At 44.6% G+C, this 15,804-nt stretch overlaps 1 long non-coding RNA gene across 1 annotated transcript; it reads left to right on the top strand.

The window, feature by feature from the left end:
• Positions 1 to 89: 89 nt before the first annotated feature.
• LOC145658657 (uncharacterized) lies at positions 90 to 13,823 on the top strand. The gene is made up of 6 exons (XR_014124351.1): positions 90 to 595; positions 6,179 to 8,653; positions 9,297 to 9,379; positions 12,686 to 12,846; positions 12,947 to 13,061; positions 13,238 to 13,823. It is a non-coding gene; the product is annotated as an uncharacterized LOC145658657 (long non-coding RNA).
• The last annotated feature ends 1,981 nt before the right edge of the window (positions 13,824 to 15,804 follow it).

Below are 15,804 nucleotides of genomic sequence, written 5' to 3'. Positions count from 1 at the left end.
TGCCCTTCCTCCTGACGTCACAGCAGGGTATCTGTTTAGCACCATTTTGTTCATGATCCATTCCCCTCTTCCTCATCCAGCCCCACGGCCTCAAGCCTCCCTGCTTTCTTCCTGAGCCGTGAGCGAAGTGTGTGCCGTTGCGCTACCACCGAGAGTTTGTTTGTTGCTTTGGAGCAGTTTAATCCCCCCCTCTCCACGAGATGTGAGCTCACTCTGTGCTCTCTCCACCCCACCCCAGGACTGCTTCCTGCACTCCCAGTTCAGGTACGGCACAGGCGCGCCACATTTCTGACGCCCTCCTTTTCGTTCTTAATTGCAGTTACGTTTGGCAGGTTTTTTTTCCCCTCCAGCGCGTGTGCGCGTGGGAGGATACAGTTTCCGCGCGCACTGTCTCGAGCCGGGCGGCGTTCCTGACAGTCCCGCGGAAGCCGGCTCGCTGCGTTCGCTTCACGGCTCCCTGGCTGCCACGCGCGGCCTCCCCGAGCAGCTGCTGGAGACGAGACGTAACGGAGAAATAAGCAGCTCACCTCCAGTCGCCCATCTTCCCCTTCAGCTTGACAGAGGGAGAGCTTCGCTCAAAAAAAAAAGAGATTTGGTGAGAAAAAGTTGAGAGAAAGTAGTTGTGTGCTGGCTGCGGATGGCGTGCTGTGGAGGGAGACTCAGCTGGGGTCTGACTTGTTAAGCTTGGTTATCACGATGCTGTCGGCGTCGAGGCTGCTTTAGTGTTCTCGCTAGTGAGGAACAGAGAGAGCCAAAAAAAAGAGTCAACTCCACATCCAGTGTTTGGTGGTGGTTCAGCTCTTTGCTGGGTATACAAGTGCACAGTACCATGTGAAGCACGCATCTCAGATGAAGCCTTGTGCTAAATAAATGACATTGCATGTTACATTATTACAAAAGATGATGACACCAGGGGTAAGATATACAAGGAACTGGCATGAGATACAGAAAAAAGAGAATTAATAATGGAAGACATTTCTGGTTTCACGGTGTTTGATTTTTCAGGAGTAAATCTGCTGCTCTGCTGGGGGTTGTCTGAGGCCATTGGTCACCTGCTGTGTGTCATTTCTTGCTCATATAGAGTACTGTAATGCTTCTCCCATTAACACAAGGCGTACCTGTTCTGTGACCGTATCACCTTCCCTTGGTTCTATGACCGTGTTACATTCCCTAGGTTCTGTGACGGTGTTACTTTTCCTAGGTTCTGTGACCGTGTTACCTTCCCTTGGTTCTCTCACCGTGTCACCTTCCCTAGGTTCTGTGACGGAGTTACGTTCCCTATATTTTTGATGGTGTTACCTTCCCTTGGTTCTGGGACTGTGTCACCTTCCCTTGGTTCTGGGACTGTGTCACCTTCCCTTGGTTCTGGGATTGTGTCACCTTCCCTTGGTTCTGGGACTGTGTCACCTTCCCTTGGTTCTGGGACTGTGTCACCTTCCCTAGGTTCTGGGACTGTGTCACCTTCCCTTGGTTCTGGGACTGTGTCACCTTCCCTTGGTTCTGGGACTGTGTCACCTTCCCTAGGTTCTGGGACTGTGTCACCTTCCCTAGGTTCTGGGACTGTGTCACCTTCCCTATATTTGTGATGGTGTTACCTTTGGTGTTTCCTTGCCAGCAAACACAGAGCTGCCTCATAGCCACAAAAGGGTGGGACCATGGAGGATCCAATTAAGCCAGTAGTCAGTGCTATATAATCAGTATTGCAATATAGTCAGTTCTCAGTAGTCAGTGCTATATAATCAGTAGTGCTATGTGGTCAGTTCTCAGTAGTCAGTGCTATATAATCAGTAGTGCTATGTGGTCAGTTCTCAGTAGTCAGTGCTATATAATCAGTAGTGCTATGTGGTCAGTTCTCAGTAGTCACTATTTAAGTCACTCTCAGCACAGTACAGTTGTGCATAGTTTGCAAAGGCATCTTTCTTCCATTAATGACCTTTGTTAAATGGTCTGGATATTATCTATTTGTACACATACAGTAGATGGCCACACACACACACACACACACACACACACACACAGGCTTCCGGTAAAACAACACATTTTGGAGAGCTTCAGACTTGAGCTTGAAAGGAAAGATTTGACCACTAACTGGTAGGGTGAGAGGGATTTATATTAGTGGCTTATGGACTTTCACCATTCCTGGGATCTCTGGACTGAGACTGGTGTCATTGCAGGGATGTGTTGCAGCCACTCCCCCAGTTTAGAGCTAACAGCACTGAATGCACCAATCACCACTGCGACAGTTTTCATTTAGATTTCCACATTTTTTTTCCACACTACTTCTTTCTGTCCCTGGCATTTCTCCAGCTTTTCATATTCCTTACTTTGTTTCCATCGTTCTTTTCTGCCAGTACTCCCTCAAGTCCAAACTGGATGAGCCGTAGATGAACGCTGTATATGACACGTTCCTTAAAACAGCAGAAATATTGCACAGCACCCTCAAACTCCCAGACCTCTGGTAGAAGATAGAAGCAGATATTCTCCACTCTCATATACCAAGCTGAGATCCTGCGGGAGCTCTGGATTCCGGCTGACAAAATGGTAATGGCTAACCAACCGGACACAGTACTGACGGACAAACAGCAGAAGAGGGCCATAGTGATGGATGTAGCAATCCCAAATGATAGCAACGTCAGGAACAAGGAGCACAAAAAGCTTGAGAAATACCAAGGTCTACAATACTATGCAGGACCATCAAACTTCTAGGCCTCTGGTAGAAGATCTGAGTTTAGAAGATCTGAGTTTGAAGGAAAAAGACCACCCAGCAGAAGGTGCATGGGGAATTGTTTGTTTATATATATATATATATATATGTTATATATATATATATATATATATATATATATATATATATATATATATATATATATATATATTATATAATGACATATGTAGCGTGTCTGTGTGAATACCTCAGTGTACACTTGCAAATAAATGTATTAGACTTTAATAATCATATAAACATTCAGAGATGTTCTATGAAAACTTTGAGAAGTTACAAAATCCAGAAGATGATGCCTTTACCAGCTCATGCTTTTCATTAGATCTGTAGAAGATGTTTGCCTTGTTTTTCTGCCATGATTTTCTAAACCTACAAAAAAAAAAAACTGAGGTCAAACCAGGTGGGCGACTCGGAAAACGAGTGTCTCATTAGCTGGCAGCGGATGTGGGTTGATGAGGACATTATATCTTGAGTTCCAGGCTGGTCGGAATGTGAAGCGATTGCCGCGTCTATTAGCAGGACGTGCCGGGGCCGGTAATAAATAAGTGAATTAATCTCAAAGCTTCTGTGGCTCAGATTTTTGTGGGTGATATGGACCAAAAGTCAGGTTAATGCCGTCCCTCGAGGTCTGCCACTTACAGAGTCCTTACCTGTGTCCTGTAAATAACACGTTGCGATGCAGAAAGCAAGCGGTGTGCATTGCCATGAGAGTGCCCTGGGGTGTGACATGCCATTTGCTGGAATTGTCTGGAACAGCTGGTGAGAGGAGGGTGGTGTCAAATTCACTGAAATTTACAAGTGTGCGTGTGCGCGGTACATATCACCCCCCCCCCCCCCAAGTTTATTTGCTGTCAGCCACCCGCGTGACAGAAACTATGTGTCCACGTTGAGAGGCCTGGCAGTGCCATCTGTCATGGACTGACTCAGGCTGCACGTTTCGCATCAAAGCAAATTCATGCTCTCACTCTGCTGTGATTTATACGCTGCTCCATGCCAGCTAGGCCGAGATTCGCATTCGCCCTTCTCGCAGCGAATATCCTGTATGTGCTCGGCACAAGCTGAACCATTCACCTAGCCGCTGTGTGACCCACGCGCTACCGTGCGTGTAAGATCAAAATGCTTTATTCTGCGGCACACACAGAGGTTTCCCTTTTTGAGTCTGGAGCCACTCACTTTCTTTGTTGTTGTTTTTTCCTCCTCGCACTGTTTCTCATTTTGCTGCTGTTGATCTCATAGTTTGTAACAGAGTTGTTACAAGCGCAGTGCCGGGTGGGTTCAGCGTTCACGTGAGTTCCTGCGTTCAGAGAGCACACGTTCATGGTATACCTAACTGTGACCTGAGATAACATCAGTTTTGCCATATGGCTCCTTGACCTTTTATTGGACTGCTTGCAGCCAAGGCGTGCTCTTCAGAGGAGAGCAGCAGTTGTTTCTGACTCTAGCCATACCAGAAAGACAGGTAAGCACAGCAGTAACAGCCCCCATTTTATAAGAAATGAAGCCACAGAAAGGTGAAGGGCTGTACAGAGTCCACAGGACGCTCCATTATTAACACATTTCTCAGTACTCGTTGTCGGTAGGAATCAGACGAACTGGATTCTGGAACTTTGCAGTCTGATCACCAAATTCAGTTCTGGTTGGATGGAAAAACAGTTGAATTTCGTGTGTGTGTGTGTGTGTGTGTGTGTGTGTGTGTGTGTGTGTGTGTGTGTGTGAGAGAGAGAGAGAGAGAGCGCTGTGTGTTTTCCCTCCATTTGTTTTATAACTGCATATACTCATGCACTGGACTCTGCAAGGATGCTGACATTTCGAAATCGCTCTTCACTGCCTTCACAGTGCTTCAATAAGTGAAGTTCTTGAGCACATTTCCTCTTCTCTAAAATACTTTCCCTGTATAATTGCTTTTCAGATGCAGTGGCTATTTGGGGCCTTGAAGGAGAGCTTCTTGGTGTCAGCTCTTCTTCTCTCCCTCAGCTGGCTTTTGGCCACACTTTTCTTTCATAACACAGTTGATAACTCGGAGCTTGTGCGGTTTCCCCGTCACTGATGATACTGTACAGCGTCACAAGTGAATTTCCTCTTCTGGTATTTACATTCTTCACCGTGGATGTGCTGTTTAAAGTTCCTATCCATTAACAACATCATTAATACTAAAATGTGTACAACACTGGCCTGCAACTGAAGTAAACAGTAAGGACACGTCTGATTAAAGTCTGCTTACGTCACCTGCAATAGCATAGGTGCTGGGCATTTCAGAGTGCCAGGTCTGTCACTGACTTAGCTCTGATTATTGTGCCCTATACGCGAGACTGCAGGGATGTTTCTGCTACACTTTGCTACAGTCCAAAAACGGGCTCCAGACTTTTTAATTTCAACATTTCACCGGTTTAAAAAATACTAGATATGCGCTTAACAACAGATACTCTTATAAATACATGATAGATAGATAGATAGATAGATAGATAGATAGATAGATAGATAGATAGATAGATAGATAGATAGGGACCGTATTTGGCCAAAAATGAAAGAGATTTTCAGTGGAAAAAGTCCTAAGGCAGTGTAAACCAATCCAAGACTAGGCTCGATCTCTGTCCAAAAATACAACCCTTAAACTTATAGATGTATTCAGACTGAAGCCAAGTGAATTATTAAAAGATTTTGGTTTGTTTGTTTGGGTTTTGATGGTTTTCGTGTTTAAGATCCACCCACTTTGCTGGCTAGAGCAGCCCCTGTGGAAGCGTTGGCACATACAGTATATGTGCATTAGTGTGAACTTTCCTCTCTCTCAGCAATGGCCTTGACATTAATACAGAAATTAGTAAAATAAAAATAGTCCCCCTGTGCTGCTTCACGTGAAATGTTAACAGAAATTCTGTTGGTGTCTCTTTCGAGAACAGCCGCACTCTTCTCAGAAACAAAAAAAATATCTAAAGAAAGGCTGCATTTAATGAACTATATAAACGACCTGTCTGGTGTCCTAAAAATGAACTATATAAACGACCTGTCTAGTGTCCTGATAACACGTATTGGACCAAGTGCCTGAATGTTAATAATAGTAACTTGAATTGCTGCCAGTTGTGAACAGTGATGTAGATGTTAGTATCCATATATTCATATAATTCTATGCATCACCCGAGAGCGCATATCCCATCCAACCCAGGCAATAAGATTTGCCTTTGCTTCTGATGGGTGCAAGTACGTGTGTGTGTGTGTGTGTGTGTGTGTGTGTGTGTGTGTGTGTGTGTGTGTGTGTGTGTGTGTGTGTGCGCGTGTGCGTGCGTGCGTGCGTCCGTGCATCCGTGTGTGTGTATGCCACTATTTAGCTCTCCACTTATTTTTTGTCTGTCTTTGTTGTTCTCATCTAGCCATCATTTACTCCCCTCTCTCTCTCTCGCTCTCTCTTCTTTCATCTTATCTTCTCTCTCTCTCTCTCTCTCTCTCCCTCTTCACATCTAGTCTTCTCTCTTCTCCCTCTCTGTCTCTGAGAACAGCACTACTGAGAACTACTTGGGGAGCCCTCAGTGATAGGAGAACTGCAGTGGACCGGCATAGTGGATACAGCCATTGTAATTACCCATGAGCCTCCCTGATTCAGGCCCCTCCAAGAGGAGAATGTGATTGAGGCAGGGGAGGCTCAGCTCCCAAGGACTCTCCTGTCCTTCCTTCTTTCCTCCCCTCCCCTCTCTTCTCCTCCCCTCCCCTCTCCTCTCCTCCCCTCCCCTATCTTCTCTTTTCCTCCCCTCTCTTCTCCTCTCCTCCCCTCCCCTCCCCTCCCCTCTCCTCTCTTCCCCTCCCCTCTCCTCTCCTCCCCTCTCCTCTCACATATCATTGCCCTCATACCTGCCACTTTTTGACAGTGATGGAAGTGGGCAGTTCACTGCAAGAGCATTTGATAATGCATTTGGCCAGAACAATGACAGTACTCTGGCCAAAAGACTTTCTATTATTAGGGGACAGACAGCAAGGCAGTCAGTGCTGGAGTGTGTAGTGTTTAAAATGTGAATAACTAAAGTGTGCTTCCCTTGTGATGTGACTGGGATGTTTATAGTGCCGTAGTTTATGGCCCGATAAAACCTTTAAGAGCTTCTGAATGGACCTTCTGTTCTGCTGCCTGGAGTAAGAGGTAGAAGGACAGCTTAGAACGCATGATTGACAGCTAATTTATTAACAAGCTTTTGCTGATGAAGACTAAACCATATTCAACTAAAGTTCATTTCCTTAAAAGTTTATTTATATATTAAGATCTAATATTACAGGGTAATTTTGGCCTTTTAAAAATATAAATTGTGAGAGGTTTCATCCAAAGTTGTTTATCATAAGACACTGATGTTAAGTACAATCATATATATCAGTTACACACACACACACACACACACACACACACACACACACACTAAAGCATGCACGTATACATAGACACACAAATACTTGTACATAGCCTGGCTGACTGTATGGTTATACATTTGGAAGGATTTAGTTGATCAGTTCAGAGAGAGATTTGAGAATGAAAATTATATTATAATTTTGAAACAAATACCCATGAGTGGTTTTAAATATTTCAAAAAGAAAGGCAGAATAGCTGGTTTGGGTAATTGCTATTATTTCAGCAGCTCGAGTCCTTGTGACGCTAATTACGAGCTGTAACAAAGTCTGCACTTGAACACAACGTGACCGCAATCTTTTTCATCAAGCTCATATTATCATGCTGTCGGAATGATTGACACAAATCTCATAAACGCTTCTCTGAGCATCCAGCAATCAACAGAAAGACAAGCTTTTAATATCATGTTCAAACAATGTCACCTTGAGCAGTTTCTATTTGCAACTACCGAGGACATACAAATGTGCATTTTTAAGACCATTTCAAGACATTAGTTGTCAGAGGGTGTTCCCAAGGCATACCAATAATGAACAGTAAAAAAAAAAAATAATAATATTAAGGTGGGTCTACTTTACTGTGTTCCTGTCTTTGTAAACATCCATACGTGAGCAGACTCGGTAAGGTGTCCTGCAGCAGGGGTTAAGGTTTCAGTCTCATCTCGGCCATGTGCAGTTCTTTGCTGATGTTCCGGATGTTGGAAACGATTGTGTCCTCGTTTGGGTCTTTGGGAGCTGGCTTCTTCTACACAGAGACCAGAGTAAGGGCATCTGCATGGAGACCTGGGGGGTGGGGGGTGTTCTTCTGCTAATGTACCTAACAATGCCTATGAAAACTAGCTTATAAAGTGGCTTGTTTTGGAGGAGACGTAGTTCTGTAGTGTGTGTTTGGGAGGCGGGGGTGTGTTCAGGGCAATTCTCTGGCTGGTGAGAATCTCATACAAACTTAATTTCATTACATTTATAACTGGATATTATTGAAATGACTATGTAAAAGAATTGCTGTGCTTTAAATGACTCTCACACCATCCTTCTGTTGCTGGATCTGTCAAACAACAGTGTTGTCAGAAGCTCTGGTTTTCTGTAATCGGCTGTGATGCGCTGTATCACAACGACTTATTGATTCCAGCCCTGAGGTCCTACTACACCGTATTGTTAGGCAATTCAGATCTTCCAGGTCGGAACATGGCATCTTGGAATCATCACGGCATGCTTGTTTAGAGTGGCTCGGGTCCCGAAGGGCCCTCCGCTTAGAGGTGCAGTCACTGCTCTAGCCTTGCTACAGGGGCAGAAATAGCTGCCGGAGACCCCACCCTCCGGCTGGAGCTCCTTGCCCCGGCAGACAGGGTGCGGTGTGCACCCAGGGCGGCAGGGCCCCGGGGCGAGGCCAACCCTGCCGAGGACTCTATTTCCAGATCCGCTGGCCCAGATGATGGGTTTTTCCACACGGCTGCCCCCAACCACAAATAGAGAGTGTCGTCTGGTGCTGGAGGGCGGGGACGGGGGCGTGCTTCACCCAGCTGTGAGGAGTACGCAGCGGTGTTGGAATCAGCAGTGAGTTATCTTCTGCCAGGCCTGCTCTCTCTCTCTATCTCTTTCTCTCTCTATCTCGAACGGTCTCTCTTTTATTCTCTTTCCCTCTCTCTCTCTCTCTCTCTATCCATCTTTTCTCACACTCTCTCCCCCTCACTGCAACACCCTTCCAATGAAAGTGATGCACGGCCGCGCACATACGGAAGCTGGAGCCAAGAATGCACCGCCGGTGAAAGATGATGTGCCACGAGGTGCCCCCCCCCCCCGGCCAAACCACGCCCTACCCTCGCCCTACCATCCACCTCAGCCTCAACTCCGGCTGGCGAGAACCCCCTACCATTAAAGAGGCAGATGCTCGAACCTGTGTCAACATTTACACTGTCAGAATCAAGCGGAGATCTCTTAAAGTGTCAACCACACACACACACACACACACTCCAAACCCCCAAAGAGCCTGTGGGTTAACAGCCCAGAGTCAACAGTGCGGATACAGGCACCAGCCCTGTTTACCCTGCGATTACGGTTAAGCCCACAGCACACAGCTCTTCTTGCACTGAACACAACTCTGAGAGGCTCACAGTCACCTCACGGCGTCAAGTGTGTGTTTATTAAGTCAGAGTTTCTGCGATCTTGCTTTCTTTTTGTTTTGTTTTTTCCTTTCCAGGAACAATTGTGTAGGAGTGGTCATCAAAGGCATGAGAAACCACACGGAAGATAAAAGAGACAGCAACAGTGGGATGGTGCTAGGTATAAATCTTATTAAGTAATTAGACTTGTAAAAAATACTTTGATATTAAAATGATTGTAATCTTAATTGATATCAAAATGAGTTCTTTAAGACAAATGTAAAAATCCTAATGTCTAATTGAAAATAATAACAAAGATTCTAACTCCTGATGGTTAAGAATTCAATGATAGTTTGTTGCCTTCAATCAATATCCAAGAGATAACAAGACAGACCGCAAGGCCAATAAAATTAATTTACTGTTCAGAATAATAAATAAATGCAACAGTGAGAAGACAAAGAATTGAATCAAAAGATGGCAAACCAGTATAAACTCAGTTTAGGGTGTAACGAGACCTTGTAAGTGCGTGTGTGCTTATGTGCGTGTGTGAGTGTGCGTGTGTGTGAGCGTCTGGGCGTGTGCGCGCGTGCATGTGCGTAAAAGATGATCACATGCAGGAAGAAAAACGAGAGAGACTGTGGTGGTGCATTTACATTCTGGCGATGGATCCCATTCAGTTGGTTCCGTCAGACTCAGCCACGCCGAGCGTGATCTGGCACATCTGTCCAGTCAGAAGATAGCTGATGTGTGCGGGATAAGTGTTAGCTGATGTGTGCATGAGGCGTTAGCTGATGTGCGCGGGATAAGCGTTAGCTGATGTGCGCGGGATAAGTGTTAGCTGATGTGCGCGGGTTAAGTGTTAGCTGATGTGCGCGGGATAAGTGTTAGCTGATGTGCGCGGGTTAAGTGTTAGCTGATGTGCGCGGGTTAAGTGTTAGCTGATGTGCGCGGGTTAAGTGTTAGCTGATGTGCGCGGGATAAGTGTTAGCTGATGTGCGCGGGATAAGTGTTAGCTGATGTGCGCGGGTTAAGTGTTAGCAATGCAATGTTTGAAGCATTCGTTCCATTTTCAAACGTTCCGCTGGAGTATAGAGGGAAAACTTATGACTGCACTATTATGATTCCTTCTCTTTTTGATCCATCTCTGATGAATTATGGGTACTCAGATCAACGCAAAAATGCCTGGAGAAATGTTGCAGAAGTGGTTGGTGTCTCTGGTGGGCTTTGAAAAGTATTAACATATAATTTTATTACAAAAGTTTGTCTTTATTGGCCATTATTGTCCTTTTTAGCCTATATTCTGCTCACTTGCTAGTTTATATTTCAACTGAATGATGCAGGCAACACATTTTTATGCCCACATGCAGCCATCCACATACGTCCTCGCGCCGGACTGATGTAAATGCACCATCAGGCGGCGCGCTGACATTTCTTTGTCTGCCCGGCTGATCTAATAAACTATGTGCCTGATATCAATGTTTATAATAACCAAAGACAGCTTCTGATATCAAAAATACCGCAACAATTTAATATCCTGTACTAGATTTAGCACAGCCCATATGCACAGTCTTATGTTAAGTTCTGTGTTCATCTGTTAGCACTGATAGGCCGAGCAGCTCGTGGGTTGAGCAAAGTTTCTGTTTCTGCGAACATCCCACCAGAACACGTGCTTCAAACGTGCAGCTTGGGGTCTGGTGAGTGACCAGCTCGGTGCTCGGTGAGGATCAGTTCGATTGTATTTTCTTCCTGTGGAACTCTGCTCATCTGTGAAGAACAGAGAACTTCCCGGAAGTTTCGCTATTTCGCTAAGGGGAAATAAGTCCATGTGCAGATCGTTGACCTTGGTTTTCCACTGATAAGCGGGTGCAGCCTCATAAACTTACCACCAGATTGGCGATCAGGCAGAGCACGAGAGTGCTGGGTTGGCCAGTCCTTCACCTGAGCGAGGTATCACATGTATGCCCAACTCATGCAGTAACTGTAAACATTTTATTACACTCACACAGCCACCTGTGGTGGCTGGTACTTCCAAAAGTCATGCGGAATAAGGAGGCATGCAGTAACTTCCCCCGTGACCTTCTCCATGAGTATACGAATATAAGGTCGATAGGATGAGCCCCGGATACATACTGTGGAAGAGGAGTGTGTGTTAAGGGTGTGTGCTACTGATAGGTGTCAGTAATGATTTTGTTTCCAAGAAGTGGACACAGAAGTAGCTCTCCACCTATAATGGAGTCCACTGACCCTCAGCTCTGTCTGACCATGACAAATTGGGAAAATGTAGCAGATGTGAAATGATTTGAATTCCTTTTAACATTTTCTCACCAACAGCCTGATTGCTTGTCAGGGGACTGCCTCTGGTTTACTCTGGCAAACACAGTAATTACAAGAGTCAGGTTTCACTCTTTGCTAATGTTTTGATTTGTAAATGGCTTGACTGTCTCTCTTGTTTTCCACTATCCAAACGCTTACACCGTTGCACCCAATTACACAATTACCTTCTCAAAATAATATTCAAAGTGGATTTGTCATACTGAAATGTGGGTGTTTCCATTTAATGTGTATGTATTTATGTGTGCATATATTTAACTTTTAAACTATGCCAACATCAAGTACGCTTTTGCAGTTAATGAAGGATCACTGTACCATTCACATAAAAGTTTGACATCAGTCATACAATGTTAGAAACTAAATGCACACTTACAAAGCAGGCATGCCCCCACATGCTTGTGGAAAGCTGAACCCAAGAGCTAAATGCCACCACACTTATTTTCATGGATACTCTTGATTGTCCTTAAAATCCATGTGACTCGGCACACAATGAACATAATGATTTCAAGCTCGTTTAGCTATTTCAGGCAGGATGATTAATCTGATAAACATCAAATTAATTGGTTTGAAATTTTCCAGGGATATGAATCAAAGGCAGAACTCAGAAGAAAGCAAATTAAAATCACTTGACTGGAAGGAATGTTAAATTAGCTTGAAACACAGTGTGGTAAAATATTTGACCTCTTTGCCCTTCAACTCCAATAAACCACCTTCACAAACTCCAGAGAAATGGTTACTAATAGTTACTAATGGTTACTAAGATATGGATATTATTAGGACCTCTTGAAGTTCCTGATGTACCCCGCATTTGTGAAAGTGACCAAGGTGAAGACATCTTGCATAAAAATGATGATATGGTCAAAATACTCTCTTACCTAATAATTGTGCACACAGTGTATAGCATGCTGTAGTATTGGATGTATAGGTGATGTGTATTTGTATAATGAAGGAGGGTGTGGCCTAAGGAGATCAACACCCTATATCAAGGTGTGCAGAATTATTAGGCAGCTTCTTTTCCTCAGGCAAAATGGGCCAAAAAAGAGATTTATCTGACTCTGAAAAGTCAAAAATTGTAAAAAGTCTTTGAGGGATGCAGCACTCTTAAAATTGCTAAGATATTGGAACCATTAAATGTTTTGTCACAAATACTCAACAGGGTCACAAGAAACGTGTTGAGAAAAAAATACGCAAATAACTGCCAAAGAATTCATAACAATCGAAGGTGAAGCGAGCAGGAGCCCGGTGTCCTCATAGAACTGCAGCCTACGTGGAGCGCCCAGAAGTACAAGGTGTTCAGTACTCAGAGACATTGCCAAGGTAAGGAAGGCTGAAACCCCACCACCACTGAATAACACACATAAGGTGAAATGTCAGGAATGGGCCAAGAAATATCTGAAGACTGATCTGATTTTCAAAGGTTTTATGGACTGATGAGGCGAGAGCGACTCTTGACGCACCTGATGGACGGGACCGTGGCTGGATCAGTAACGGGCACAGAGCTCCACTTCAACTCAGACGTCAGCAAGGTGGAGGTGAGGAACTGCTATGGGCTGGTATTATTAACGATGAGCTACTTGGACCTTTTCGGGTTGAAGATGACCTCAAATTCAACTCCCAAACCTACTGCCAGTTTTTAGAAAACACTTTCTTCAAGCAGTGGTACAGAAAAAAGTCTGCATTTTTCAAGAAGACCATGATTTTTATGCAGGACAATGCTCCATCGCATGCATCGAAGTACTCCACTGCATGGATAGCCAGTAAAGGCCTTGAAGATGAAAAAATAATGACATGGCCCCCTTCCTCCCCTGACCTAAACCTTATTGAGAACTTGTGGGCCCTTCTTAAACCGGAGATTTATGGTGAAGGAAAATAGTTCAACTCTCTGAACAGTGTCTGGAAGGCTGTGGTTGCTGCTGCACAAAAAGTTGATCGTCAACGGACTAAGAAACTGACAGACTCCATGAATGGAAGACTTATGACTTATTGAAAATAAGGGTGGCTATATTGGTCAGTGATGTATTTTTTATTTATTCATTTATTTATTTATTTTAAATGTGAGAAATGTTTGTTTGTAAATTTTTAGTTGTTTGATTATTGTTTCTTACTTTAGTGAGATGTGAAAATTTCCATTTTTCATTTAGTTGCATAATAATTCTGCACACTAATAGCTGCCTAATAATTATGCACACATTCTCCTAAGAAAGCTAAAACCCTCACTTTTACTTTCTTAAATATTCATGTTTGAGGTTTATTGACATTTTGCATTGACCGAGAGCACTGTAGTTGTTCAATAATAAAACGAATCCTCAGAAATACAACTTGCCTAATAATTGTGCACACAGTGTATTTTCACTGTGAGAGTGTCCTGGATAGTGAAAGTCTTCTCAACCCACAAATCCAAGTACTCACCATATGTCCCTCTGTGCTAATGACATCTCTGACCGAAGGAACATCAGTTTAAACTTAACAAGTGGGGCAAAAGAGTAAAAGAATGGAAGTTAAGCTCAGAAGGAAGGCACGTGTCCACGGGGAGTCTCGGACCCTGTTCCCTGGGGGAGAAACCGCAGGAGCACATTGACCCACGTGCACAGCCACGCATCCGGATTTAGCTGCGCTAGTATGTTCACGTGAGGTCAAGGTGCCGTGACTGCTGCTGTATTTGTGAGCTAAACAGCTCGGGGTAGAGTCATGGGTCGCCAGGCCAGATGCACCTGCCTGCAAGCGTGCACGTGCACCCTTGAGCATCAGGCAGGCAGCCGCGGGGGCGAGCGCCATCTCACTCCACTTTAAACCATCTGCGTTCTCTCTAAATTTATCAGCGCTAACTCGCTACATGTACGTAGCAACGCCTGCTCGAGTTGCTAAAGTGGGAGAAATTAATGTAATTACCAGAGTCTGCAGATTAGCGAGTTCTGAGAGCTCGGCAGTTGGGCTAATTAATTTACCTCCAGTGCTTATTGTTCGATTACACGTGAGAGATAAAGGACGCCGTCCCACAAAGCTACATGTATCAACGTGTAACGTGCTAATGCTCTCCTGCTGACTCCCATATTACGCGGGCAACTGAAGCTAATCTCTTGTCAAGTCTTTGAATAGCCTGCAGCTGACTTAAGAAAAAGAAGAAAAAAAAAAGAGAAAACATCCACCTCCTCTTTTCTGTTCTCAGGGGTTTAGAGGATAGCAGTGACTCCCACACTACAGTGAGACTGCCTAGTCTAGATTGTTTTGTATCGTTACATCGAGTTGTATCTTTGCTTTAAAGTTCCCTGCCAGTGCCCTGTTAATGCCCCCTGGTTAGATTTAGAAGTGGCATGAAAGTAGCTTCATCACCCTCAGTGTCTACATAAGCAGCTGTGGTGTTCACAGGCTGCCGAGAGCACTGATCCTGAGACAAAAAGGGAAACTTCACACAGCTGTTTTAAATCACTCGAGAGCATGTAATTCGCTAGTAAAAATTGAATTAAGATCATTCCGCACACTCGGATGGTTCTGGTCGGGTTCGAAATATTTTGAGGTAGAAGGAATGGATTGATGCCAGTAAGCAAAGCGTGCATCTTGTGCTCCTTTCACATGTCAAACACCAGAGAGAGAGAGAGAGAGAGAGAGAGAGAGAGAGAGAGAGAGAGAGAGAGAGAGAGAGAGAGAGAGAGAGAGAGAAAAAAAAAAAAAGAGAACATTTAAAGCAATCTACTGATAAGGAGCCAATTAAACAGTGACCGAGTCTCTCTGATGCAGCTTGTGAGCGTTAGCTAAATCGATGGACTCCCTGGGGTGCAGAGACATGTGGGTGCAGCCGCTCGCTTCAAACGCAGCGAGATCTTAACAGAGGCTGAGATCTGATGCTTTCTGTGTGGTTTCAGCTTCTTGATCAGATGGCCACACAGACCCAGAGAGTTTGAGAAGGGGCTCCGGAAAAAAAGCACACAACCAAAGAGGACCCAGCCCTCATTCTTACTGCAGGAAGGAGATGTTGTCTCCGGGCTACAGCGGCGAGCAGCCCGGACGAGGCACCCACGGGTCAAGCTTCAAGGAGCCAATGTTTGTTCCTGCGTTTGTTAAAGTTGGAATCATGAGGAAGCACAAAGAGCTCAGTGTTTCCTCTTGAGAGACAGAGAGAGAGAAAGATAGAGAGTCATTTGTGAATCCTGGAAGCATAAAAAAGGGAAATGAATGGGCTAGACTTCTGGCTATGTGCTCGGTTGGGTTTTGTTGGGTTTACACCATCCTTTGGTTCACTGTGCATTCATACACATTGCCTGAAGGCTCTGAATTTCA

The sequence above is a fragment of the Electrophorus electricus genome, chromosome 6 (genome assembly GCF_041902795.1).
Source record: "Electrophorus electricus isolate QZ-2024a chromosome 6, ASM4190279v1, whole genome shotgun sequence".
In the NCBI taxonomy this organism is placed as follows: Eukaryota; Metazoa; Chordata; class Actinopteri; order Gymnotiformes; family Gymnotidae; genus Electrophorus; species Electrophorus electricus.
This window is presented reverse-complemented; position numbering and strand designations above follow the sequence as displayed.